We start from the raw sequence: 26,077 nt of genomic DNA on the forward strand, positions 1-26,077 counted from the left end.
TAAGATTAATTAGTTAATGAGACTTTTAATGCTTTGTTGTCATGTGGATGTATTCCAGTATATGTGACGTACTGATTTGGCCATTCTTCTGTGGGTGAGCACTTAGGCAATTTCTAATGTTTTGCTGTAAATTATATCTGTATGCATAAAACTTTGTTTACTTCTTTGCTTATTTTGTAAAGGCAGATCCTTAGAACTGGAACTAAATCAAAGGGCATGAGCATTGCCCCTTAGGCTTTTGGTAACTTTCCATTGGCAGTATAAAATAGTGCTAGGCTCACTGTCCCTTTGCCAGGATTGAGCATTTTAACATTTGGCAAAACGACAGGCAATAAAAGGCATCCCTTTATTTTAATTCTAAACTTCTTTGATTTTTAGCGAAGCTAAATTTTTTGTATATTTTCATTTGTATTTCCTAGTCTGTGAATTTTCTGTTCACATCCTTTGTTTATTTTTTTGGGGATATAGAATATGATTTTAAGTCCTATTAATATATTACAGTTCTCCTCATTGATTATACGTATATTCTCAATCTTTAATCTGCCGTTTAATTTTAAATTTATGCAATGTAAATGTTTAGGTTTACACTAAAATCTATATTATTTCTTTAACTTATTCTGTTGTTTTTGTATTCAGAAAATATAACTAATCACATATACCTTTTTCTAATTTTCTAAATTTAATGATTTTATTTTTTGTTTTACAATTACTCTTTTATTTTCTTGTTGTTTAATTTGGTATATAGTATATAGTATGAGTATTTCCCAAATAACTGTATTCCCCAATTCATTCATTAAATAACCCATCTATTATATATATATGATAGAATTTGTTTCAGGGTTATATTAAGTTGATTCCATTGGTTTTTATTAAATTGATCTGATTATTGATTCTTGTACCAGTACCATCATTAATTCAGTCGATATAGCTTCTTAATAAATCTTATTCAAGATGTTTCTCCCCCTACCTTTTTTTTTTTTTTTTTTAACTTGGTGAACTTTAGACACATTATAAAATATCCAAAAATCTCCATTGGGATTATTATTGGAATAGCATTAACAACAACCAAAAAAGTTAACAATATTGAAACCTGGCAACTTTGTCTTTTTACTGATATTAGTGGTATAATGTATTTTTAGGGATTCATGTGTTTTGCTAGCCTGTTGTATTAAGACAGAAAGCTGTTATCATGTTAAGGAATTACATACTTCTATTTTTTATTTCCTAAGAGTTTTTGCTGTTAAGTATTGAGTGGATTTTGGAGTATTTTAAAATGTCATTTTATCATCTAGTAAAATGATCATACTGATGTGAATTTTTAAAAATAATATATACACTAGTCATAAGCTCTCCTTAAGATTAGTGGATAAATCTCTTAAGATCCCGTTAAGTTTATCTGCATTTTGTTTAGGCTTTTGCCATCTGTATTCATACATGAGCTTGGTCTACATAGTAATCTTGCTGCCTCTTTGATCAGAACTTACTGTTTTAATCTGTTTTACATATTGAGCTTCCAAACATTTTTATTCTAAGAAAATATTATAGTTATAAATTTACTTAAACTTCAAAATCATCATCTATACTTTTTTTGCTGGTAAGTTTGTCCAGTTTAGTATCAGTATTAAACTAGCATAATAATATGAATGTGGTAGCTTCCTTTGTTTTTTGATATTTCATTATCTTCATTCTTAGAAACTTTACTGGGGGAAAAATTTGGCTGCAAAGTGTAATATCATAACTCTTTTTTTATAGTTTTCCATGTATTTGTTTTTTCTAATATTGTCGCGTTTTGATGTTTTTGTTTCCAAAAATCTTTAAGCAAATTGAACCACTGTTTCTTGGTAAACCAATCATAGATAATTTTTCTTGATTAGTTACTTTGCAGGATGAACAGATTCCTGCTCCTATCTTGGCTCTGTCAACACTTCTATATTAGCACAGTTTACAATGTTTATTTTCTGTATGGTTACTATACTTAAATCTTCCATGATTTGTCTATAGGTGGGCTTTAAAAGTTGAAACCAATATGTAATTGTGATATTTCTGCTCTCTGGGGTCCAGTGTCAGTGTAGATTTCAAATGGTCACTACGTTCATATACTCTATGACTTGCCTCTACGACATCCTCTCAGTTACTGTTAGTAACTCTCAATAAAATTATCGTTCTAACCATTTCCTCTTCCCTGTATACTTTCTGCCTTCCTTTTCAAACCTCGATTGTCTTCATAAATAAGCCTACTTTTTATTTTTTATTTTTAGATTTATTTTTTAATTTTTATTTTTAGCCTGTTATGTTAGGTCTCTTGATTCCTAAACTCCATATCTTTTTATTTCTTGCTTATTTTCAGTTACTCTCTAAATTGTATTGGGGACCATGTCAAGTAACTTTCTCAGTTACAGGCCATTTAAACCTTCTCAGATATTGCCTATCTGAAAGTATTGTTCTTTTCCCTCACAGCTGATTTATAGCAAGACTAAGCTTAACATTCAAAATGCAAAATAATTTTCCTTCAGAGTTTTAAAGTCATGTTCTGCTGACTTCTAGCATACAGTATTGCTGAAATTAGATCCTAGGCTAATTCATGTTCCTTTGAGGTAACGTGGTTTTTTCCTCCTCTTTATAAGTGTTATGGATCTTTTCTTTATCTGCAGTGTTCTGAAATTTAACCTTGACATTGTAGATATGCATCTTTTTTCATTCATAAGATTTATCTTTTTCTTGTGTTCTAAGAAGTACTATGGTATTTCTTCAGTAATATCCTTCCTTTTATGCTTTCTTGTTTTTTGAGATGAACTGACAGGTTCTTAGACTTTCTGTTGTGATCATATTATATGCAATCTTGATCTTTTCTCTCAAATATTCTGGGTGTTTCTTTTATATTCTATAAAACATTCACACCTTTTACTTTACACACTTAATTTCACCTTTTTTCAGTGATTGTATCTTAAATTTCTTTCCTTTTTTTTTTTTTTTGAGACAGTCTTGCTCTGTTCCCAGGCTGGTTGGAGTGCAGTGGCATGATCTCAACTCAGTGCAACCTCTGCGCCCTGGGCTCAAGGGATTCTCGTGCCTCAGCCTCCCAAGTAGCTGGGATTACAGGCACGTGCCACCACACCCAACTAATTTTTGTATTTTTAGTAGAGGCGGGGTTTCATGATGTTGGCCAGGATGGTCTCGATTTCCTGACCTCGTGATCTGCCCACTTTGGCCTCCCAAAGTGCTGGGATTACAGGTGTGAGCCACCATGCCCGGCCTGTATTTTAAATTTCTTGGGTTCTTTTGGTTCTCCAATTATTCCTTTTTCATGAGTGTCATATATTCTCTAGTGTAAGAATGATTAAGTCCTAAATCAAATATTTTAAATATCTCTTCCTTTCTACTAATAAATTCCAAAGTGCTTTTGTTGTTTATTTTTTGTATTGTAGGTTTTTCTCAGAAATTACGTACTCTACGGCTGCCCATCCTATTCAAGAATGAGGCAATAGAAAAGCATTTGCAAAAGTTAGTTACAAATGTGGGGCTTGACGTTGAGCTAAAAATAGCAGGTGAGTTGACTGCATTACCTTGGAAGACTGCTAAAGTCAAATGGGGAAGACTTCACTCTGGAATGCTAATTTCCATACCAGCTGGCCTACTTTTTTTTAACAGCTCGGACAATTTCTTTGGCAAATTTTTTTTTACATGAGGATAAATATGGGACTTGGGAAGTTGACTGTTTCTTACCCAGCACTTCCATGAGTACCCCTGTTTTCTGTCCCACTACTTACTTTCCCCTTTTTGGTACCTAGTAACTCCTGTGCTGGAGCTCTGGGGAGACTGGCTCCCCATTTAGCCGCAGCCTTGTATGTTTATATATTAGCATGTGGCTGCTTCATCAGTCATTGTAACTCCGTCTGCTTTCCATCTTCCAGAAACTTGGTGAAATCTCTTGTCCATTGATGGTCTCCCTCTTTGATTCTTCAGTGTTTGGTTTGCAACATTTAGAAAATGCTTTTACTCATTTCAGTGGAATTTCAGAGGAGATAACTCCAATCAAATGATTGTGTTTAGGTCTCTAGCATGCTGTGCAGACATATTCACTCATATTCTTGTTCATTCATTCAAAACATATACTTGTCATGTCTACCATGTGCCAAGCTGTTTCCAAAGATAGAGGTTTGAACTGAACTTGCAAAAATGCTTGCCCTCATGAAACTTTCGTTTGAGTGGGGCCTGGTAGATAGAGAATTTGGAAATAGGCTCTCTAGTGAAGCTAATACAGGATATCATGGCCACACTATTATTGAGGGTTGTCAAGGACACTCAGGCAGGATTTGACCCAAAAGAGATGAAGGTCCTGACTGTACTCCAGTATGGCTGCAGCATAATCAGATTTTCCTCTCTCTCTGTCACTGTCTCAGAAAGCAGCCTTTATCCTGTCCATGGGCCCAGATCACACCTTTGTACAAACGTGCTTTTCCCCCTTTTTTTCCTTTCATCTTGAACATTTCTTTTAGGTATACCTGTTATACAAAAATAAGATTGAATTTGTTTCTTAAGCCAACCTAAGTTTTTCTTTTCCCTCAACAGGGATTTAACTTTACATGTATTGTCATAATTGATGCGTTAATTTTACTTGGCAGAAATTTTTTTATGTCTGCATTTTTATTTTTAATCCCTTTTTCTCTTCTTTTTTGTTGAAGGTATGTTTTTCTTATTTTATGTTTTCTTCTGTGGTTTGGGAGTTATATATTCTATTCGTAATTCTATTGGTGGATACTTTTAGGTTTTTAATTTTATACTTTTTGTTTGTTTGTTTTGAGAGAGAGTCTCACTCTGTTGCCCATGCTGGAGGGCAATGGCACGATCTCAGCTCACTGCCACCTCCGCCTCCCGGGTTCAAGTGATTCTCATGTCTCAGCCTCCCAAGTAGCTGGGATTACAGGCATGTTCTACCACACCTGGCTAATTTTTGTATTTTTAGTAGAGACGGGGGTTTCACCATGTTGGCCAGGCTAGTCTCAAACTCCTGACCTCAGGTGATCCACCTGCCTTGGCCTCCCAAAGTGCTGGGATTACAGGTGTGAGCCACCATGCCCGGCCCTAACTATATATTTTAAATACCATTTTCCCTTATATCAAAAATGAACAACACATCACCAACCATTTTATTATTGTAAATGAATAATTTATCATGCTTTTGTATTCCCATGACCTACTTTTAAACCTTTGTCAGTGTAGAACCAATATAGAACCATAATCATTTTTAATTTCTTAATTGGAAACATTCTTGATATGGTTAGGCTTTGTGTCCCCACCCGAATCTCATCTTGAATTGTAATCTCCAGATGTTGAAGGAGAGACCTGGTGGGAGGTGAATGGACTTTGGGGGCCTTTTCCCCCATGTTGTTCTCATGATTGTGAGTTTTCACCGGGTCTAATGATTTTATAAGGCAGTTTTCGCTTCTCTTGGACACTCTTCTCTCTTGCCTGCCGCCATGTAAGACATACCTTCCCCTTCCATCATGACTGTAAGTTTCCTGAGGCCTCCCAAGCCATGTAGAACTGTGAGTCGATTAAAACTCCTTTCTTTATAAATTACCGAGTCTTGGGTAGTATCTTTATAGCAGTGTGAGAACAGACTAATATATAATGCTAAACTACTAGATTGTAATAAAAAGATGGGAAACCTCTTTTGTTGTAGTGAACTAAAGTAACTTTATTTACAATATAAACCTTGGTAGCATTTTAGTATATGACCTATAAGCACATGGGAATATCCAGTTTTATCTCTTTCTTTAAAAGAGATTAGAGAAACCTTAAGTGTTAATACATACCTTAGTTCTTAATTCTTGGGAAATAAAATGTAATACCAATAGAAATATTTTGTATGATTTTTAAGCATGTTTCTGTAGTACTACAGAACCAAATATTATTAGGGTTTGAAAAAGGACTCTAAAAATAACGTTAATTTGAAATTCTGGTTTAAGGTTTTAGACCAAATGAAGGGAACTTTAAAGACAAACAGTTGTATTAAAACAACAGATAAAGCATAAATAGTTTTTAGGCAAAAGTAATGATGACAATAATAAAGGTAGTTTGCATCTCCCACACCTCCAAAAGTTGTTTTATCCATTTCCATTGTTACTTTAAAATTAATTTGAATTGAGCTTTTGCTGTATCCTGACAAGGGTGAAAGGGTTAAATAATTTTCCTCACTAACCACTTTTTGTGGATATCTGAGTAGCAGCTCCACTACAGGGAGATGTGTGGAGGTAGAGAAATATCAAACCAAGCTTTTGCTCTCTGTGGATAATAAAAATTACCCACTTTCTCACAGATGTCAAATCTGGCAGATTTCCATAGAAAATTTGGATTGAATGTCAACTACCCAAATTATTTTAGTGTCTGCTGAAGTGTGTGCTTGGCAGGGATTTCAGTAGGAAAATAGGAAGTGGGTTTGAAAACATTAATAATATCTGAATACAACTTCTTAAGCTGATTGTTCCATAGATGAACCAAAGCATATATTGTCCCTGCAAACCAGAGCCCTCCAAGAAGTCCAGGTGGACATATTGTTAAGGTTTCAAATATAGACGTTGAGAGGAGGGCATATTCAGGAAATAGGATTTGCTAGCATGCATAGATCTTTGCCTTCTTGAATAGTTTAGATTGGCCAACTAACAAATAATATAGTCTAAATGGCACCAATACCATGTGGGCAATGAATCTAACTTAGGTTTTATTGTAAATCACATTTATTGAAAGATAGATGTGGTTAAAAGTGTACTGAGGTTTGGTTAGAAGATCCGAGTTCTAGTTCTGACACTCACATTCAAAAGTCTCTATTGCGGCTGGGTGCGGTGGTTCATGCCTCTAATTCCAGCACTTTGGGAGGCTGTGGCAGGTGGACCACTTGAGGCCACAAGTTCGAGACCAGCCTGACCAACATGGTGAAACCCAGCTCTACCAAAAAAAAATACGAAATTATGGGAGGCTGAGGCGGGCGGATCACGAGGTCAGGAGATGGAGACCATCCTGGTTAATATGGTGAAACCCCATATCTACTAAAAACACACACACATAAAAAAATTAGCCGGGCGTGGTGGCAGGCTCCTGTAGTCCCAGCTACTCGGGAGGCTGAGGCAGGAGAATGGCGTGAACCCAGGAGGCAGAGTTTGCAGTGAGTGGAGAATGCGGCACTGCACTCCAGCCTGGGGGACAGAGCGAGACTCTGTCTAAAAAAAATAAGAATTAGCTGGGCATGGTGGCACATGCCTGTAATCCCAGCTACTTGGGAGGCTGAGGTAGGACAATTGCTTGAACCTGGGAGGTAGAGGTTGCAGTTAGCCGAGATCATGCTGTTGCACTCCAGGCTGGACAACAAGAGCAAAACTCCATCTAAAAAAAAAAAAAAAAAAGTCTCCATTGCTCTAGCCCTTCATTTCTGCTTCTGTGCACCTGCGTCATCTGTATGGACATTTTCAGCATATCTTTGATCTTTGTTAATAAGGAAACACTGGGATAACTCAATACAAGATAAATCTTAAGTTAGTCTCCCATGAGAAGAAACAAAGCTCCTTTGTTTGAGGAAAATTAAAACTGCAGTATATCAGTAACAGAAAATGAGTTCTGAGCAGTTATATAATATTAAAGGATTAGCTTAATCATCACGTAATTTTTAAATTTCTATAAATGTCCTATTGTTATTCATCAAAAGTACTCATTCTTTTTTTCCCAAATGCTATGCCATTGTGAAATTTATTCATTCATACAACAGATATTTATTGAGCACCTACTGTGTCTGAGACGCTGTGCCAAATGCTAGGTAGTAGCAAAAAAGACAAAACCTCCTGCTTTTCTGAAGTTTAAACTCTGAGAGGGGAAGACAGATGATGGAAAAACCAATGCAAGTAAAAAAGGCAGAGAGTGGTAGATGGAGAAAAGGAAGACAGGTTGCACGTGTGTGTGTATGTATGAATGAGTGGGTGGGTAGTCCTGTGTGTGTGTGTGTGTGTGTGTGTGTGTGTGTGTGTGTGTATGAATGGGTGGGTGGGTAGACCTGTACAAACACAAAATTTTAAATAGAGTAGCTAGGAAAGGCTTTGCTGAGAAAGTAAGTGAAATTTAGGATACCACCTGAAAAAGGTGAGGGCAGGAGTCATACCCGTATCTGAGATGAACATTCAAGGTAGAGGTCACACCAGTTGCAAAACCCTGAGTGGGAACATGCTGGATATTGTAAGGAAAAGCACAGCACCGCTTCATAACCTCGTTCAAAAGATATTTACTCACCAACTATATGCCAGACACTCATTCTTTTGACAAAGAAGCTTACAATCTAGTAGGGATAGATAAACATATACACAAGTGCGATCAAATGAAGGTATGTAAGAGTCATAAGAGTTTGTTAAGGGTACAGTGAGCCCTCAATTAGGATGTAGTCAGTTCTATATGAGGAGTTAGGAAGGATTTGCTACCAGATTCATTCCTCCTCCAAATTGCATCCTAGATTGTTTGTCTTAATCTTTTTGATCTTTGCAAATGCTCAGCTTAAGGAGAAATATTGTATGGCTTTAGATATATAAGGAATGGCATGAATATGATGGAGGATTTTTCTTTAGTTTTTTTGGGAGAGAGTAAGAAAAGGGAAGCAAATGTTTTACTAGGTACCCACCCACTCTGTGCCAGATGCTGTACAGAAGTTATTTTGTTCTCACCAGCTTGCCACATGAGTTTTAAGGCCCTTGTTTTAGAGATGATGAAACTTGGGCCCTGAGAGATAAGGAGGTTGTCCTTCACAGTTACAGAATGAGTAAATGCTTGAACCAGAATGGACTTAAAGTTTTTCTAACAAGTCTTAATAATAATAAATAGCAAATGCCAAGTACCGAACATCTTATCTAACACACACACACGCGCGCGCACGTGCACGTGTGCGCAACCCCTAGTATGGATAGTATTATCACCCTTACCTAAAGTGCTCTCTTACTTAATCCTTATTACAAGGCTGTGCAAGAATCTTTATTGCCCCCAGTTGGGAAATGGTTATCCATCTCATTCTGGAACTCTCATTCTTGCTAATTATGGGATTTATTTCAATTCTAACAACCCACACAGTGGAGAATGTCCTTTTTTATATGATATCTAAAACATGTCTTTTCCACTATCATGTAAATGCATGTTCCCCTTCTTCCTCTGTAGACACAGAATAAAGTTATTCTTTACTGTTCTTTATGTATTAGTATATGCTTTTGGGTGGCTCGGTTCTTCATTGAGGGGAAGCTCTGAGATCTTATTGGCAGTTGTCCCGTCCTTTTCTAAATCAAGGCTCATTGTGTATCCTGCCATCTTGGTCTTCCTGCTGCTTCTCTCAACGGTTCTTCCCTCTCTATTTTCTTTATGCAACTATCTGAGATGTCTCTGAAATATCATATCTGAGATATGATAAACATTGATTTGTTTAAAAATGTGTTAGGCACTAAAATCTGTCATAAATAAACTATAAAAGATTGCACTCATAATTTTCATCTATGGATATATATCTTTTAAATTTTTCATGGTATCAGCCCAACTGAAAGCCTACTTTTTCATCCTTACAGTAAACAATTTTAGTGTGTATAACTTTCTATTATGTTCAGTTAATGCTCTTTCTTTTTTAGGGTTTTTTTTAAACTTATTTTTACAAATAATTTTTTAACCTGAAAAGTGCTGAGATTAAATAATTTTTCTAAGGTGACACAATTATATGTCTGTGCTAGACCTGGAATTATCATGCCTTTTATTCAGGAAAGCAATATATCCAAATTCAACTGTTTGGTTCACTCTTGGTGCCTCACATGTTTATTAATTTCTGGTTTGTAGTTTAAGGAAAAAAGAGTAAATATTTACATTATAATATATGAGAAATATGAAACTTAAAAAGATTCAGTAACTTTTCTAGGTCTAAAAGGTACTAACTAAAGTAATAACTAACCTTTATTGACTACCTCCCAGGAGGTAGGCATTGTGCTATATCCCATATGTATTAATTCGTTGAAACTTCATGATAACCCTATGAGGTAGGTATTGTTATTATTTCCTTTTTACATACAAAGAAACTGAGGTTCAGGGAAGTTAGGTAAGTTTCCTAAAGACACAGAGCTACTAAATGTAGAAAAGACTATGAGCATAGATAGTTTAGCTTTATCTTTTGGGCTTTTAACTACTATGCTATATATTTGTCACAAATATGAGAGGATATAGAGTTTTAAATAAGTATTTTAAAACAGGTAGAATGTCAGTACGGTTAACTTTTGTGATAAAGTATTGCAAAAACTTTTCTTTGTTTAAAAAAAAAAAGGAATAAATGTCGCAACTATATATAGAGTTGCCCATGTAAAATAGTCCTTCTAAAGAAGAATTTCAAGATCGAATAAGAGACAGATAGTTTGACAGACGTCTGATCAGAGACAGAAGATAGCTTGTCTTGGAATCAGTTTAATATATATATCCATTTCTTTTTACCAAAGGCAATTTATGGAAATACAGAAATCTGAACCTTGATTTTTTTTTCACCCAGAAAAGTAGAACATTGTGAATATGACTGGGATTTTTCCAAACAAAACTTTTAATGAACTAATGTTATGAAAAATGCTGAATTACTAATTGCTACATCTCAAAACTAACTTCAAGCAAAATGACGTTTGAAATAAAATTTGAAGAAATATAAGACCCAATTCCATAATTATTTCTTCCTTTCTACTTCTTAGCAGTGTGGAGTTTGAGCAACTGACAGCAAAGGACGATCCAGTCCATTTGCTTTCACTAAGCTGCCCTTGTAATTTGTGGCAGCCATTGTTTATACATAATCATTTCTTACATTTATTTAATAAGTGAGGCATTCCCTGTATTTCTTAATTGAACATTTTCCCCAAGAAATTTAGAAACTTAGCTAAGGAAGTGACACTAGCTCTCCTTGTAAATTTTTGGCCTCTTCCTCCATCTGAAATATAAATAAACTTTATTGGTCTCCCCTGCCACCACCAAAAAAATTAAAACCAGCATAGTAGGTACAATCCCTGCATTACACCTTCCCAATCCCAAGAACCAGCTATATCTGGGCTTGTGGGCTTTTTACCCACTATTCAATATTTCAGGAAGCTGTTTGCATTTTTCTAATATTTAAAAATGTAATAAAATACTCCAAACTTGACAGCAATTAGAAGGGCATTTTTATTTTCCTCATGAACACTTAAAAGATAGCAGTGATTTTTAATTACTTGGAATATTCTCTGTAATATATTAATTTTTAAAACATGTTATAAAGAGATTAATATATTATAAAAAAGCTGCTTTTGTTTGACATTAAAAATGGTTCTTTGAAGTTACAGAAGTGGTTTTAGAGTTTGAGTGTATGTGCTAGAAAACCAATATAATTTGTGTCTAGAATTTTGAATCTCACTCTGACACTAGTCTATCAGTAATTATATAACTAACTTAATATATAATGTTATATATGTGCATATATATATACATATATATATAATCAGCTAAATACCCTTACCTGTTTATTTTGTTCTATCAACCTACCCTACTATTTTGAGAATGAATGAAATCATTTATTTGAATAATTTATTACATTGCCTTACCACAATGGTACATCAAAATCATTTCAAGGCTTAACTAGAACAGATTAATGACCTCCATAGGTTCTAAATCTGCAGGTTTGGTGTGGATTCTGTGATTATGCATTTCTAACAATTTTCCAGATAATACTGATGCTGCTGGACCAGAGACCACACTTAGATAAGGGCTGTCTCATAAAATTGAATGAAATTTTTTTAAAAAAACAAAACAAAACAAAAAACCTTAATAAAATAGTAGTAACACATAGTTTGTGTTTGAATTGGGAAAAAGGCTTGATTTTGAATTTGAACCTTTGGGGTTATAATGACTAGAAAGTGGGACAAAAATAATGTTGGGAGATTATTTAAAAAACAACAACAACATTATTTGACACTTTATCTGGTCCACACTCTCACTTCATCCTTTTGTGAGTATGGGTTTGATTTCTTCCTCAAGCTAAAGGTTGACTATGTAATGCAGAATTTCATTAACAGAGGTTTCTTGTTTGCAGATAGATTTTTTTCTTCCACTTTTAACTTGTTATCAAAGGTATAACACAGAGAAAATGTGTGATAATTCAGTATAATGTTTGTGAGAAACGTCAGCTCACTGAGACACCAACATAACAGTTTCAGACTTTTTACAAGAGGAAAGAAAATTTAGGTCAGCCTGTAAGAGCAGTCTATACTAGAAGGGATAAGAGGACACATTTATGTGTGCATACACACTCATATTTTCAAAGATGCCATTATTTTCGGCATCTCCTGTCATAACAATTGCTCATCAGCAATAGTAGTTAGCACAGACTTTGTTATCTTCTTTAGTTTTTATGCTTTCTAAATGCCCGTCTCCATCTAGGGGGAGGTGATTTTTTTAGCTTGTCATCAAAGATAGCACCTTAGGTGAGTGCTTAAGTACAGTCTGCTAATAATGATAGTGTATGCCAGCAATGAGAAACAAAATGTGTACATCTCATCTTAGATTTACCATCGGTGTAGCATGTTACTATCTTGATTTTTTTCATGTCATGAATGAGATTCCTAAAATGCCATAATTAAGCATATAACTAATAAACAGCTTTAGAAATTGAACGATGAATTTGATCTCACTGCTGTTTAGTTGACAGATGGGAATCAAACAGACATAAACTCTGTACTTCCAATTTATTGCATGAAGGAAAATTGTGTGCCCAAAATGCCATAAGACAGGTTGTTCTTCCAGCATTTATAGTCTGGTGGGAAGGAGAAAATAAAGGTCCTGTAGTCCTTCAAAAAAAGACGGTTTTAAGCCATTTCCAACATAATAATTGAGACTTCCAGTTTGGATGAGAGCGTAAGTATATTAGGGCCAACTTCTGAACCTTTTGATGTTCATTCACATAATATAACTTTTCCCCTGCTTAATTTCTGTTTTAATACTAAGTTAAATTAAATGACTGGTTGTTTACCCAACCTACTCTAGGTACTCGATGAATATTCTATTTATAGTAATCCTAAAAATGCAACCTTAAAATATTAACACTAAATATAATTGTATATTGCAATTTTTCTTGTACTCCAGCAAGATGGCCCAAGCAATTGTTTGTTCAGATACGTTGAGTCGACACTATAAAACTAAGATAGTCTCTAGTATGAATATGAAATGAGTATGTGATATTCATGGGCTTGAACTTTTTAAAAATATCTAGACGTTTATTTTCCAAATTTACTGTGTATTTTCTTTGACTTTTGTATAGTAAGCATTTAAACACTTACATGTGAACAAATTAGAATGTTAAATGTTTGAGAAGATACCAATATTTTATGTATCTCTTTAATTGCAGTTATTTAATGTTTAGTCTTAAAAATTTGATGCAAATATAATTAGTAAGAATTCTGTCAGTGTGATTACCTACTTGAGATTTTTCTACACAAATATAAATTGTGGTAACAATGCCTAAGTGCATAGAATGTTATTAATTAATGAAACAATTCACAAACATTGGCTACACACCTCTCATGTATGAATATCAGAACTGAGTTCTTAGACATTTTTAATCCATAGATGAATCAGTCAGCTTTACAAGGAATAAACCTGTCTAATAATCCAGACTACAGCATTAACCCTGGCTAATATTCTCATACAACCAGGCCTGCTAACGAGAGGGCTGGGAAGGGAAATGTGGATGCCTTAACACAACACTGACAGAAGAAAAGGCTAAGCTCACAACCTACAGATGGTACTCTATGTAGGGAATTTAGAATCTGAAGAATCTTATATTAGGTTGGTCACAGAAGACAGTTTCACGACTTCTTAATACATCGTGTAGTTGCACAGTGTATATTATTATTATTATTATTATTATTATTATTATTTTTGAGACAGATTCTTGCTCTGTCGCTCAGGCTGGAGTGTAGTGGCGCCATCTCAGCTCACTGCAAGCTCAGCCTCCCAGGTTCACGCCATTCTCCTGCCTCAGCCTCCCGAGTAGCTGGGACTACAGGCGCCCACCACCATGCCCGGCTAATTTTTTGTATTTTTAGTAGAGACGAGGTTTCACTGTGTTAGCCAGGATGGTCTCGATCTCCTGACTTTGTGATCTCCCCGCCTTGGCCTCCCAAAGTGCTGGAATTACAGGCGTGAGCCACCGCGCCCAGCCGCACAGTGGATCTTATTTAAGCATCTTCAAAATGTGCTCAGATTTGTATTAAAGAAAAATTAAATCTGCTGATATTTTCCAGGAAAGTAAAGTTACAACTAATAATAAAGACACTAGATAAGACTTTGCTCTGAAGAATAGATATAGGAATTGAGGAAATTTGGTGGAGGACAATCAATTTAGTGTGACATCATTACAAAATGAATAGTGAGATGAAGTTATCAAGAGTTCAATATTGAGGAGCTAAAAATAAGACCTATAAAGGAAAACTTGGTAAAGAGAGAAAACTCATATTAAAGCTACTTATTTGGGATAACTAGGAGGGAACATTTTATAAAACAATTTCTAACTCGATTGTGTGAAAACCAAAACAACCTAAATGGATTCCTTGCCTATTAAAGTAATACTTTTCCCCCTTTGGTAATTTTGTGCAACTTGGGTAACTTTTTCCAAATCTTTTCTGTATGTTTACATGGCCATCTGGAGTTTTATCACTGTGGTAGACACTGAGAATGCAAAATGAATGAAAGCTGTACCTGTCTAGAAGAAGTTTAGCAGTCTAGTAGAAATATAAACAGACATCCACAGTCAACCATGACATGAGTGATAACATAAGCATGTGTAACCTACTGAGTTACTACACAAATGAAGGAATTGTTAAGTTTGTCAGGAATGGGGCTGATCATGGAAGCCATCAGAGAAGAGGTGACGTTTGAGTGAGGTTTGAGGGATAAACTTTGGTTCCAAGAAGGATGAAATTGCATGTCACATCATTAATTTGATAGTGCAAGATGATGGCCTTAGGAGATGAAAGAGGGACTCTAACTAGATTCTCCATAATGAAAAGTCTTGCACACCGTACCATAGAGCTCTATTTTGTTTTGCAAAATAGTAACAGAATTCAAGTTATAGTTTAGAAAGAGCACTCAGAACCATGTGTGGGATGGATTTCAAGGGGTAAAAAGACTGGAAAACCACTCTGGAGATTACTTCACAAATTCAGATAGCATATGAAGAGGGCTTGGAGAAAGAAAATAGCAGTGAGAATACAGAAAGAAGGATGACTTTTAGGATAGTTAGGGGGTAGTATCAATATTGGTGATTAACTGATTATGGGACATAAAGGAGAAGTAGAATCCAAGATGACTCCCAGCTTTCTGGCTTGGAAAAATAGGTGACTTGTGATGATCAAGTTACATAAGAACTGGATTTGGAAACAAAGAAATATTTAATGACTTCACTGATGGGGGTTGATAGTGCAGTAGTGAGTTGTCAGATGTATGGATAAACAGGGAAAGGGAGAGAATATGTCAGCTTGAGGGGGATGCGTGAATGAGCATGCTTAGTGCTGGTAGAAATTTGAGCATGTTTATTGACAAGGATGAGCTAAATCAATAGAAAGCAAAAGTTAGATACACAAGGGAGGGGTGAAAGGAATGGAAGAGCATGGCATCTAGAGCCAGGCAGAGGGATGATCCCAGCACAGAAGAAGAACACCTCTTCCTCAGGAGTGGTAGAAGACAAAGAAGTGGCTTGAGTGAGAAGACACACAGGTGGAGGCAAGTCATTCTGTGTGGAAGGAGGATATGCCTTGTGGCCCCAATTTTGCAGTGTGAGGTGTCATCTGGTGAGGGTCCTTGGAATGGGGGGATGAGTAAAGATTAGGAGAGTGTTAATCTGTAGAATAGTCACTGAAGGAATTGGATTAGATGATCAATGGAAGCAAATGAAATGATACTACTCTCACTGAAGGCTCAATATTACCAATCCTAATGGTTTTGCAGTTTTCCCCAGCATCACTGGGTTGTATCTGGGTAATGCTAATGATAACCAACATTTTTAATGTTTGTTATGTACTAGGGACTATCAAATCATTGATCTTCACCGCAAGTTCATAAGTTGGGTACCATTATTATTTTCATTTTACAGAAGAGGAAACTGTGGCATTTAAATATATAATTGTAAAGAAGGCAGATGGTCAGCATAATTAGTTAGGCTTAGATTCAACTAATAATAGGATAAGCCAGAATAACAAAGGCTTAAACAAGATAAAAGCATGTCTCTCTGTTCAAAAGATCCTGAGATAGACAGTCTAGAACAAACATAGCTCGCCATGATTTCAAGAACACAGGCTCATCTATGTCATAGATGTACCGTCTCTCAGCCTACCTCATGAGCAAATCCTCCAGCCATTTCTCTACACTTAATATATCAGGAAAAATTAAGAGGACAGGAAAGGCATGCATCCTACCCAACTGTCCCAGAAATCACACACACTGCTTTTGCTTACATCCTTGAAACTTGACTGCATGGGTGCATCTAGCTTAAGAGAAGGCTGTGAAATATTTATTTTATTTTATTTTATTATTATTTTTGAGACAGAGTCTTGCTCTGTCGCCCAGGCTGGAGTGCAATGGTATGATCTCGGTTCACTGCAATCTCTGCCTCCGGGGTTCAAGCGATTCTCATGCCTCAGCCTCCTGAGTAGCTGGGATTACAGCTGGGTGCCCATGCCCAGCTAATTTTTGTATTTTTAGTAGAGATGGGGTTTCACCATGTTGAACAGGCTGGTCTTGAACTCCTGACCTCAGGTGATCCGCCCACCTCAGCCTCCCAAAGTGCCGGGATTACAGGCGTGAGCCACCAACACCCAGCCTGAAATATTTATATTCCTAATATTTTGAATAAGGGAAGAGCAAATATTGGAGGGATCTCTTCTTTTGATTTTTCAGATTATATTGAATGAAAAGAGAAAGGAGTAAAGCATTGAGAGTGTTAACAAAGAGTGTAGGTTAAGTGGTGAATTATGACAAAGAAGTGAAGCCAAGAGGTGACTGATAGATGGAAGGGAAACGAAGGTGTAATGGCCTGAATGACTTGGTGGAGTGAAGGTGGAGCTGTTGTCACCATTAACAAAGAGAATATCACAGATAGCTCTTTGAGATGGAGATTGTGTGAGAAGGAAACTATGGGAGTTGAGATTTTGGAAGTGGTGAAGTCCCAGCAACAGTGGAAAGAATGCCTCAGTATTTTTCTGATATTAGTTAAGTGAAGACACTTAGGGGCCAGACTATTAAGGAATAGAAATGAAAATCTTAAATGACTAGACCAAGACTGTCTTAAGATTAATATTCAAGTTTATATATCCTGGCAGTGTTGACAAGGGTATAGAAAACTTTCCTGTTACTAGGATAATAATTATACCATTTTATTTTAGACAAAAGTACTTAGTCAAAGTTCAAATTTGCTTTACACAGATGACATTTGTTATGTTCAAAAAATTGCAAGTCTTCAAAGTAAGTAATATTTCAGATAACTGAATCTTTTCATCCAATGCAAGACATTCTGATGGAATAGTTTCTTAAATGTGTTAAAAATTGCTTTCTTAAAATAATACTTAGAGCATATTTTATAGTCAGTGCTCATTGTTAAACACAATTGTCAATTGTCTTGAACCTAAAATAAAAGATCTCAGCTCTTTCTTTATCTCCTTCATTATCAGAGTTTCTCCATGACACATTGAGGTTGTATGATTTAAGGAAATGGCTTCATCTTGGACATTTTCAACAGTTTAGTTGCTCCCTGGTTGCCTAGAATTAGAGATTATGAGATTCTGACCCCTGGGTAAAGGGTTACCATCATTTAAAAAGCTAAAACCTACAAAAAGCTTTCCAGTTTTTTTCAATCCTGCTTCAGGACCAAATTATCTTGTGCTACCACCAGCTTCTTGCTCACACTAGAAGGGGTTTGTACAAATGGAAACCCTATTTTGCCTTAAGAAAAAATAAAATAAAATAAAGACTATCCTACCTAATAAGGAATGCTTTTTAAAGGAAGCCTCTATTTTTTAACTTAAAAAAATTTAATTTCTCTCTAAATACATTTTGAAACGACATGTGGAATTTAAATATAGTTGGCACAGTCCTATTTCATTATTCCTATGTACATGCTAAGAGATGGTGAAGCTTGTGAAATTCTGCACACTAGTTTGTAGTTCTGCGGATTTTCTTCTTCCTTCCTTCCTTCCTTCACACCCAAAAGTTAGAGGCCCAGAGAGAGAATTCCAATCACTTCTGATGAGTGAGTTGAAAGTACTGAAAATTTTGCCTAGTACATGGGAAATCGGCAATCTTTGAAAAAGTGCTGTCATGGCAGATCATTCAGATAACTTGTGCCAATGTCAAGTCTGTTGCTGAATGTCAGAAAGAGGCAAATGATGGTATGCATTTCATTTAGGTAGGGCTTCAGATGAGGGCCAAAGGTGGTGAACTCCTTTGGTCCCTTGGTGGTAGAAAGTGTGACTGGGTGTCACGATAGACCCGCCACCCTTCTACTCCCCTTCCCCTCAACCCCACCCACCTGCTTTCTCTAAAGATATAGCTAAAGATTAAACCAGCCACTTGAAAATCATCTTGAGAGACTTCATCCTGGCATGTTCCTGATGTGTTAAGACTCCAGTGATTTTTATTCTGTAATTACCAATGAAGAGAATACTACAAGTGACACAGGTGACTGTCCCTGGCATGGCTGTGCCTGCAGAGGCTACAGAGCTTTTGAGGTAGCTTCACGGTTGTCTGATCACCAGTGGCCCCAAGTGATGTGAAAGAGAAGCCCGTGGCTGAAGGCCTTAGCTTTGAAGGAAGGTTCAAAAAAGAGTCACATGCGTCCGTTTTCTGAAGCCTGAGTTAGTTGAACAGATATTTGGCACTTTCAAGATTTCTGTGTGGTACTTAAAGTTGTAACTTTCATTTGAGCCTAAGGCCTTCAGAATAAAGAGGACCACATGCTAGAAAGTTACAACAAGGGTGGTTTTTATCTGAACTACTTTCCCTTTATATTTGAAACTAGAGGAAATTAGTAAAGATTTCTAAATGATTTGCTGGATGATAACTATTTAAAAAGAAACTTTCATATTTTATTTTATTTTGATTTTTTGTTCTTACGCTTGATTCTGGTAATGAGAGTCATAAGCCAGTAAGGGATTGGAAGGAATTAAGTTGGCCATAATTACACATGTATTAATTTGAACCTTTGAAGAAGAGATGTCTTTACATCTATTTTTTACATAATAATATAAATTATGATGCACAAAAAACCTTACAAATATGCTTAACTCGTGTTTTCTTAAAATACTAACATTCAAGGCATTGAATGAAGTTTCTGTATTTTTTCCCTTTTTGTTTTTTAATCTCTTAATCTCTTTAACTTTTTTTCTTTTTACTAAAGTACAAGTAAGATATGTTAATTGTATAAAAGTTTTAAAGTTTAATATATGTGCATAGGAAGAAAAAATAGAAAAAACATTCTTACCCCAATTCAGCTATTTTGTAGCTATTTTTTGCAGGCAGCTAGAAATGCAGTGTAACTTATCTAGACCTAGTTAGTAAGAGCGCAGATGATGAGTTAAAATAAAAGAAAGATTGAAAAAGTTTTTGCAGAGGTGAAGAGGGAAGAGAAATACTAGAGGTAGAGTAAATGAGCTGTCATATGATTTGATTTCAGGGAAGTTTCTTTATGTTAAGACTTTGTTCCTTGCTAAAGTATTTCATTAACTCATTAATTAATCCATTAACTCATCCATTAATTAATATTTGTTGAATATTTATTATATATCTGGAACTGTGCTTAACATTGCAGATGCATTAATAATCAAGGTAAACAGTTTAGAGCCACGCAGTATCCAACAACAAATAAGTGCTCTCTGCCAACTAGGTTCTAGGCACAATTCTGTGTACCAAGGATATAATGAGGAACAAAGCAAAGAGACATCCCTGCCTTCATGGTGGATGGCAGGTAGTGGACAGAGTAAAACAAGGAATGCAAATCGCAGTTCAAGGAAGTGCAAGGAGGTCCATGTGCCTGGAGCAGAATGCATGAAGGAGTGAATAGAAGGACATATGGTCAGAAGGTAATTGGAGGCCAGATTATTTAGGCCGCATAGGGCATTGTAAGGACTTTTTCCTTGACTCTGAATGAGATGGGAAGCGTTGATAGGGTTTTGAGCAGAGAGAACTGTTATAATTCTTTTTTGTGTGTAAGCAGCCTAGTTTTTTTATTTTTTAATTTTTATTTTTATTATACTTTAAGTTTTAGGGTACATGTGCACAACGTGCAGGTTAGTTACATATGTATACATGTGCCATGTTGGTGTGCTGCACCCATTAACTCGTCATTTAACATTAGGTATATCTCTTAATGCTATCCCTCCCCCCTCCCCCTACTCCACGACAGGCTCTGATGTGTGATGTTCCCCTTCCTGTGTGGCACATATACACCATGGAGTACTATGCAGCCATAAAAAATGATGAGTTCATGTCCTTTGTAGGGACATGGATGAAGCTGGAAACCATCATTCTCAGCAAACTATCGCAAGAACTGTTAAAATTTAAAAGGATCACTCTGGCTGCAGTTTGGAGAAGACACAGGTTTTGGTCAAGGAATGGAAACAGGGAGGCAAGGTGGGAGGCTATTACAATAAGCCAGACGAGATCACGGTGGATTAGATCAGCATGGTGGCAGTACATGTGGTTAGAAGTGGTCAAAACCATGACTTAGTGCATTTAAAGATTCCATCAACTGGATTTTTTGATCAAGATGAAGACTGAGTGTGTGAGAAGGAGAAGAATCAAAGATGATTTGAGGATTTTGGCCTGAGTAACTGAAAAGTGGGCATTTTTATTTATAAAGATTTGGAGAAAAGGTTTGAGGGTAAAGAATAGATAAGCTTTAAAAACAGTAAGTTTGCCATTCCTATTAAATATCCAGCTAGAAATATTGAACAGAAGCGTGGGCTAAAAATAAATATAAATTGGGGTTCATCAGTAAGGAAGTGAGTGTGGACAAAAATGGAAAGAAAGAGAGCATATGAATATGAATACGAGGGCTAAATCCTGAAGCACAAATAAGTGCAATAAAGTGTTATACAGTGGAAATACACACAAAGTAGTCCAATGGGGAAACAAGGAGCATGAGTGATCAGTTCATCATCAAGACCAAGACCTTGAACAAAGTCCTGCGAGAACACTGAGGAAGAAGCAGCAACTTTTTTTTGTATTTTTTTTGGATACATTCTCACTCTGTTGCCCTGGCTGGAGTGCAGGGGTATGATCATAGCTCACTGTAACTTTGATCTGCTAGGCTCAAGTGATCCTTCCACCTCAGCCTTCTGAGTAGCTGGGAATACAGGCACATGTCATCATACCCAGCTATTTATTTTTATTTTTTTATAGAGATGGGGTCTCACTGTGTTGCCCAGGTTAGTCTTGAACTCCTGGCCTCAAGCTATCCTCTCGCCTTGGCCTCCCAAAGTGCTGGGGTTGCAGGTGTGAACCAGAAGCAGCAACTTCTGCTTTGAAGAAATCAGAGACATTTACAGAGGAGGTGATATTTGAGCTAGATCCTTTAAGTAGAGGTTTGTTAGAGGATCTGGGACCCTTCAAGGCAGAAGGGGCAGCAAATACACACTACAAAGTAGTAAGAAAGCCCAGTGAGCATATAACTTCTTGTGCTCACACCCTTTGCCTCAGGAACCTTGTATAGCATCTGCACCATATTGTATGTATGAAGCAGAAGGTTATTTAAAAGAAAAAAGCATACAACCGGGGCTGACAAAAATAGAGAAAAATGCCAAAGTCAATTTTTGAAGAATTGAAATGATATGCCAAAAAGCAGAACCGCTGGAAGTATTTGAAGGAAAAAGTAGTACAGAAAAGCACTGGAATACAATAAGCATGCAAGCAGTGACCTTTAAGAAGGTTGCAGGTCTTTAAAATGACAGACCTGTAAGTCACGGAGTTGCTTCATGAGTTTGGAGAGTTTCTCTAAATTTGATAATAGTTTTAAAAGCAATTTATTTGATGATAATTAAAATAATATTTACTTCAAAAAAATAAGTGCCACATAAATTAAATGTCTTTCTGAATTCCAACAGATTTATGCATTTTATGACCTGCTAATTGTAGATAAAGAGTATTCATTCATTCGAGGTATTTACTGAGCAACTACTATGTGCCAAGCACTGTTCTAGGAATTGGGGCTGTAAACGTGATCCTGACAGCACAGTCCATGCCCTTGTTTACACTTGATTGGTGATACAGAAGTGAGTAAACAAATGAATAAATAAATGGTATAAAGTAGAGCAGGTAAAGGTGAAGAAATGGCAGGTCGCTAATTCAAAAGCTTGACGTAGGACCTCACTGCAATTGGAGGGATTGCAATGATACCAGTGGGCAAAGAATCGGATTATTTAGGACCTGCTAGGCCAAAAAAAGAGTTTTGAACTTTACTACAAATATTATGGGAAACTCTTGGAGTGTTTTTGAGAGGGGATCTAGGTGATCATAAAGCTTAAATACAAAAAAAGTTTAGATTAAAACTTTGCAGAAAGCTCAGAAATTTTCTGCACATATTACATTACATTGAGATTTAAATCCATTTCCCACATATTTGTCATCAGTGGGAGCAGAAAAATAAATAGCTGTGGTCTCAATGTTAGTTGAAAAGAAGTTATGTTTTATTCTGTTCATTAAGTAAACCAAAGGCCTTAATTTCTCAACTACCAATTTCTTTGGGTTTAATTTATGTAGAATTTTTAAAATCACTTCTTTTAAAGGGAATTTCATAAAACTCTTGTTTGATTTTTAAATAGTTTATGACCTTGATACTCTATTAAATATTTGCCTAGGATGAAGCATGTTTTTCTAAAAATATATATTTTACAAGAACCTCACAGACATTATACTTCTAATCACAGCTTTATGCTTTTTAAAAAGGAGGCAAATAGACACTTCATGACTGAAGGAAGCCACTGATTCTGGGGATACTATGACTGGCCAGATGTCTGATGGGAACCTTTTCAGCTTTTAAATAGAACTAAGTGGTGTCAAGAATTCAATAAACATGAATGTTGATCTTCAGCATTTCTACTGGCAGCTTGACCTGAAGATAATTCCCATCAATTTGCATAAAATGATTAAAATTAGTCTCAGGTCATAATGACTAAATTGTATTTATTTTGCCCAGAGACATCAGGTTTTAGTTAAAACTGGAAATTAATTTGTGTAATATAATGTTCAATCCTATTCCTCATATATCCCACAATCCCCAAAATTAGTTCAACAAACTTGGTACATAGTGTTTGTAGGGGACAAAAAGTAATATATTTAACTCAGCCATTGCAAGAGTCATACCTGACACCCCTATAATGAAAGAAAGATTAATGAAAGAAAAACATAACAAATTTATTTAATGAACCTTCAGAAATGATGGCTCAAAAGGCCCAGGAAAAACTATATTTTTATGCTAAGTCTGATGAATTACATGGATAATCATGGAAAAACATGATTGGACAATAGAAGTATGATTTCAGAGTAATAAACTGGGTGGGGCGTACTACAGCAAGTCCTGTTTGTTCAGATTTTTCCTGTGTCTCTGTATGATATTCCCCACCTCTACCTCCTGGCCCCCCATGGGGCAGGACCATCTGGAATGAGGGTATTATGAACTTTCAGGTGAGATAGGTTGGAATTTTTTTATGACCATGCTTCCTAGGAGAAAGGCAGAAGTGACCTTCTTGCTCTGTAGTTTTCTCAATTGTCAAGGTCCCATGTTTTGGGTTATTGTGTTCTAAGCTTGACATGTCCGAAAAGTAGTTCCTGAAATACATTAATGGAGTCTGTAGTCTCAGAATCATTTTAAAATATGGAAGTATACTTTTTAGAGTTAAAAAAAAAAAAGAAACAAAAAAATTGAAAACACTGAAAATCCTTCAGTGAAGGTCAGATATTTCAACCATTTATGCTATTAATGAGTTTTGTCTGTTTCCCTGTCATATGACTTGACCATACTGAGTTATTTGCAAATGGAATTCACTTCTTTTAATGTTAAAATTGCACTCTCTATCACGTCACCATTTCTCTGCACCCACTTTTTCTGCCAGTAATTATTTTTTCTTGTTTTTCCATGGAAATAGATTTACAAAGTTAGATTTTGTAGGTTTCATCCAAAAGAATGTGGAATGGCAGTAAGAGACATTATAGGATGGGCTCATGTATAAAATGTGTATATATTACACAAATATCCTGGGGACAGGGATAGGCTGAGTTTGGGGAGTTGATTTAAATGTTAAAAAAATGTTCTTTCAAAGTGTTAATACTTTCAGGAAAGCTTTTAAATATTTATAATGTAAAGGTATATCACAAAGTTGGGGCTTCTTCTTGGAATAATGACATGGTTTAGGAGCAAACCCAGAAACCGTAATACATAACACATGTAACATTCATATTTTACAAAGCACTTTACAGACATTTTAAATGTACAATCTTTGTTATTGATAGATATTGTTTATCCGTGATTTTCTACTTGAGAAACCAAAGTGACACAAGTAGAGATTACCACTCTTAAATCCTTTTAGGAAAAAGGTAGGCTATAAATACATTTAGTAAATTAAAACTATTTACGACATGTAAATCCATTTTTTAAGCAATATAAATGGCCTTTAAACATCCTCACGCAGATATGATGGGAAGTGTCACTTGATCTTTTTAAATACCACCTCTCCAAGCTGAAAAGTTCGAGAGTTACCTTATAATATTTGACTTAGTATTTTATATTTAGCAATCAGGTAGGGAAAGTGTTGCAGTAGATTAAAAATACCTGCTTTGGCAAGCATATCAAAAGATCTTATCATTCTGAATCAACTACTGGAACTAGTACTGATAGGGCATGTTAAGAACTTGTAGTTTTCCAAGTTAGTACTTGTAAACCTAGTGTAAAGGAAATCTTTATCTAATGTGTGTCTCTTTTCCTATCACGGTTTTTACAGTTTGCATCTCCAGTTTTCCTGTTACTTTGTAAAATGGATTTTTGTTTTTACTTTTCATATTTTTATAGTATATACGTACCACAAGAAAGGAAAGGAAGAAATATTTCCAAATAAGCTACTCAAGCTAAAAATCACAGGTGTCCTTGTGAAACTTTGCCTTAATTAATTTGTATCCTTTTCATGTCTATTAAAAATGGGTACCTTAAAAACATTTTGTCTAAATGTTGATTTAAAAAGCAAAAGTTTTTTTTTCTGAAGAAAAAACATTTTAAATAAGAGCGTAACTAGTTTTGATAAAATCAACTTTAAAATGTAATGTGTAATTAAGTAGAGGGAAATGGAGAATAACAATAATAGCTTACTTCTCAGCAAACAGCATTTTTCGTGAAAAGTGTTTATAATATTTATTAACATACAGAATTAGTCTTAACCTGCTAGAAAGAAGAGAAAATGCAACACCTTTCAAAGATGCAAATTGACAATTAACAAAACAATAGAATTCTAGGCCTTCCTTTGCAAGAGGTGCAAATTGATAATCAGGCTCTGCTGAAAAGCCGGTTGTTTCTATTTAAAAGTTATCTTGAGATGGAGTCTCCCCAAGGAAGAAGAAAATAAGAATATGGCCATGTTTGTGAAGTAGAACATCCTATCTACAAGGATATCATAATTCTACTGCTCTCTGCAGTTTCTATTTGAAAAATCCCAGCCCTTTTGGAGGAGGGATGTATGAATTCAGTGTCTCTGGATATTAACAGCATTGCTTTTCACATTCATTGCTGATTCAGTTCACTGCTCTGACCTTTACTTTTAAGGTACAAAATGGTATGGGATTAGGCCACCTGAAGAATCCAATAATACTTTTCTATGTCTCTGTAGAGCCATACTCTGCTGTGTATGTGTTTGTGAGTTTCTGTCAGGGCACTGTCCATATACACTCAATGCTCAATTTTCCATAGGTAGACGTTTCAGCTTCTCAGATTTAGTTGTTGACCTGATCATCAACTTATATTTACTTTGCCACTGGGAGTCTA

The 26,077-nt window shown here is 35.7% G+C and overlaps 1 protein-coding gene across 12 annotated transcripts in view; it reads left to right on the forward strand.

Annotated features, from left to right (window-relative positions):
• Positions 1-26,077, forward strand: part of SOX5 (SRY-box transcription factor 5) — a 1,033,373-nt gene that overhangs the window by 234,217 nt on the left and 773,079 nt on the right. The window contains exon 1 of one of the 12 annotated variants that reach the window (XM_063785864.1): positions 3,426-3,545. The exons of the other annotated variants lie outside the window; for them this stretch is intronic. The gene's annotated coding sequence lies outside the window, so the exon portion shown is untranslated. Of the gene's footprint in view, positions 1-3,425; positions 3,546-26,077 lie in introns of those variants that run through there. 12 annotated transcript variants of the gene reach the window in all.

The sequence above is a fragment of the Pan troglodytes genome, chromosome 10 (assembly GCF_028858775.2).
Source record: "Pan troglodytes isolate AG18354 chromosome 10, NHGRI_mPanTro3-v2.0_pri, whole genome shotgun sequence".
In the NCBI taxonomy this organism is placed as follows: Eukaryota; Metazoa; Chordata; class Mammalia; order Primates; family Hominidae; genus Pan; species Pan troglodytes.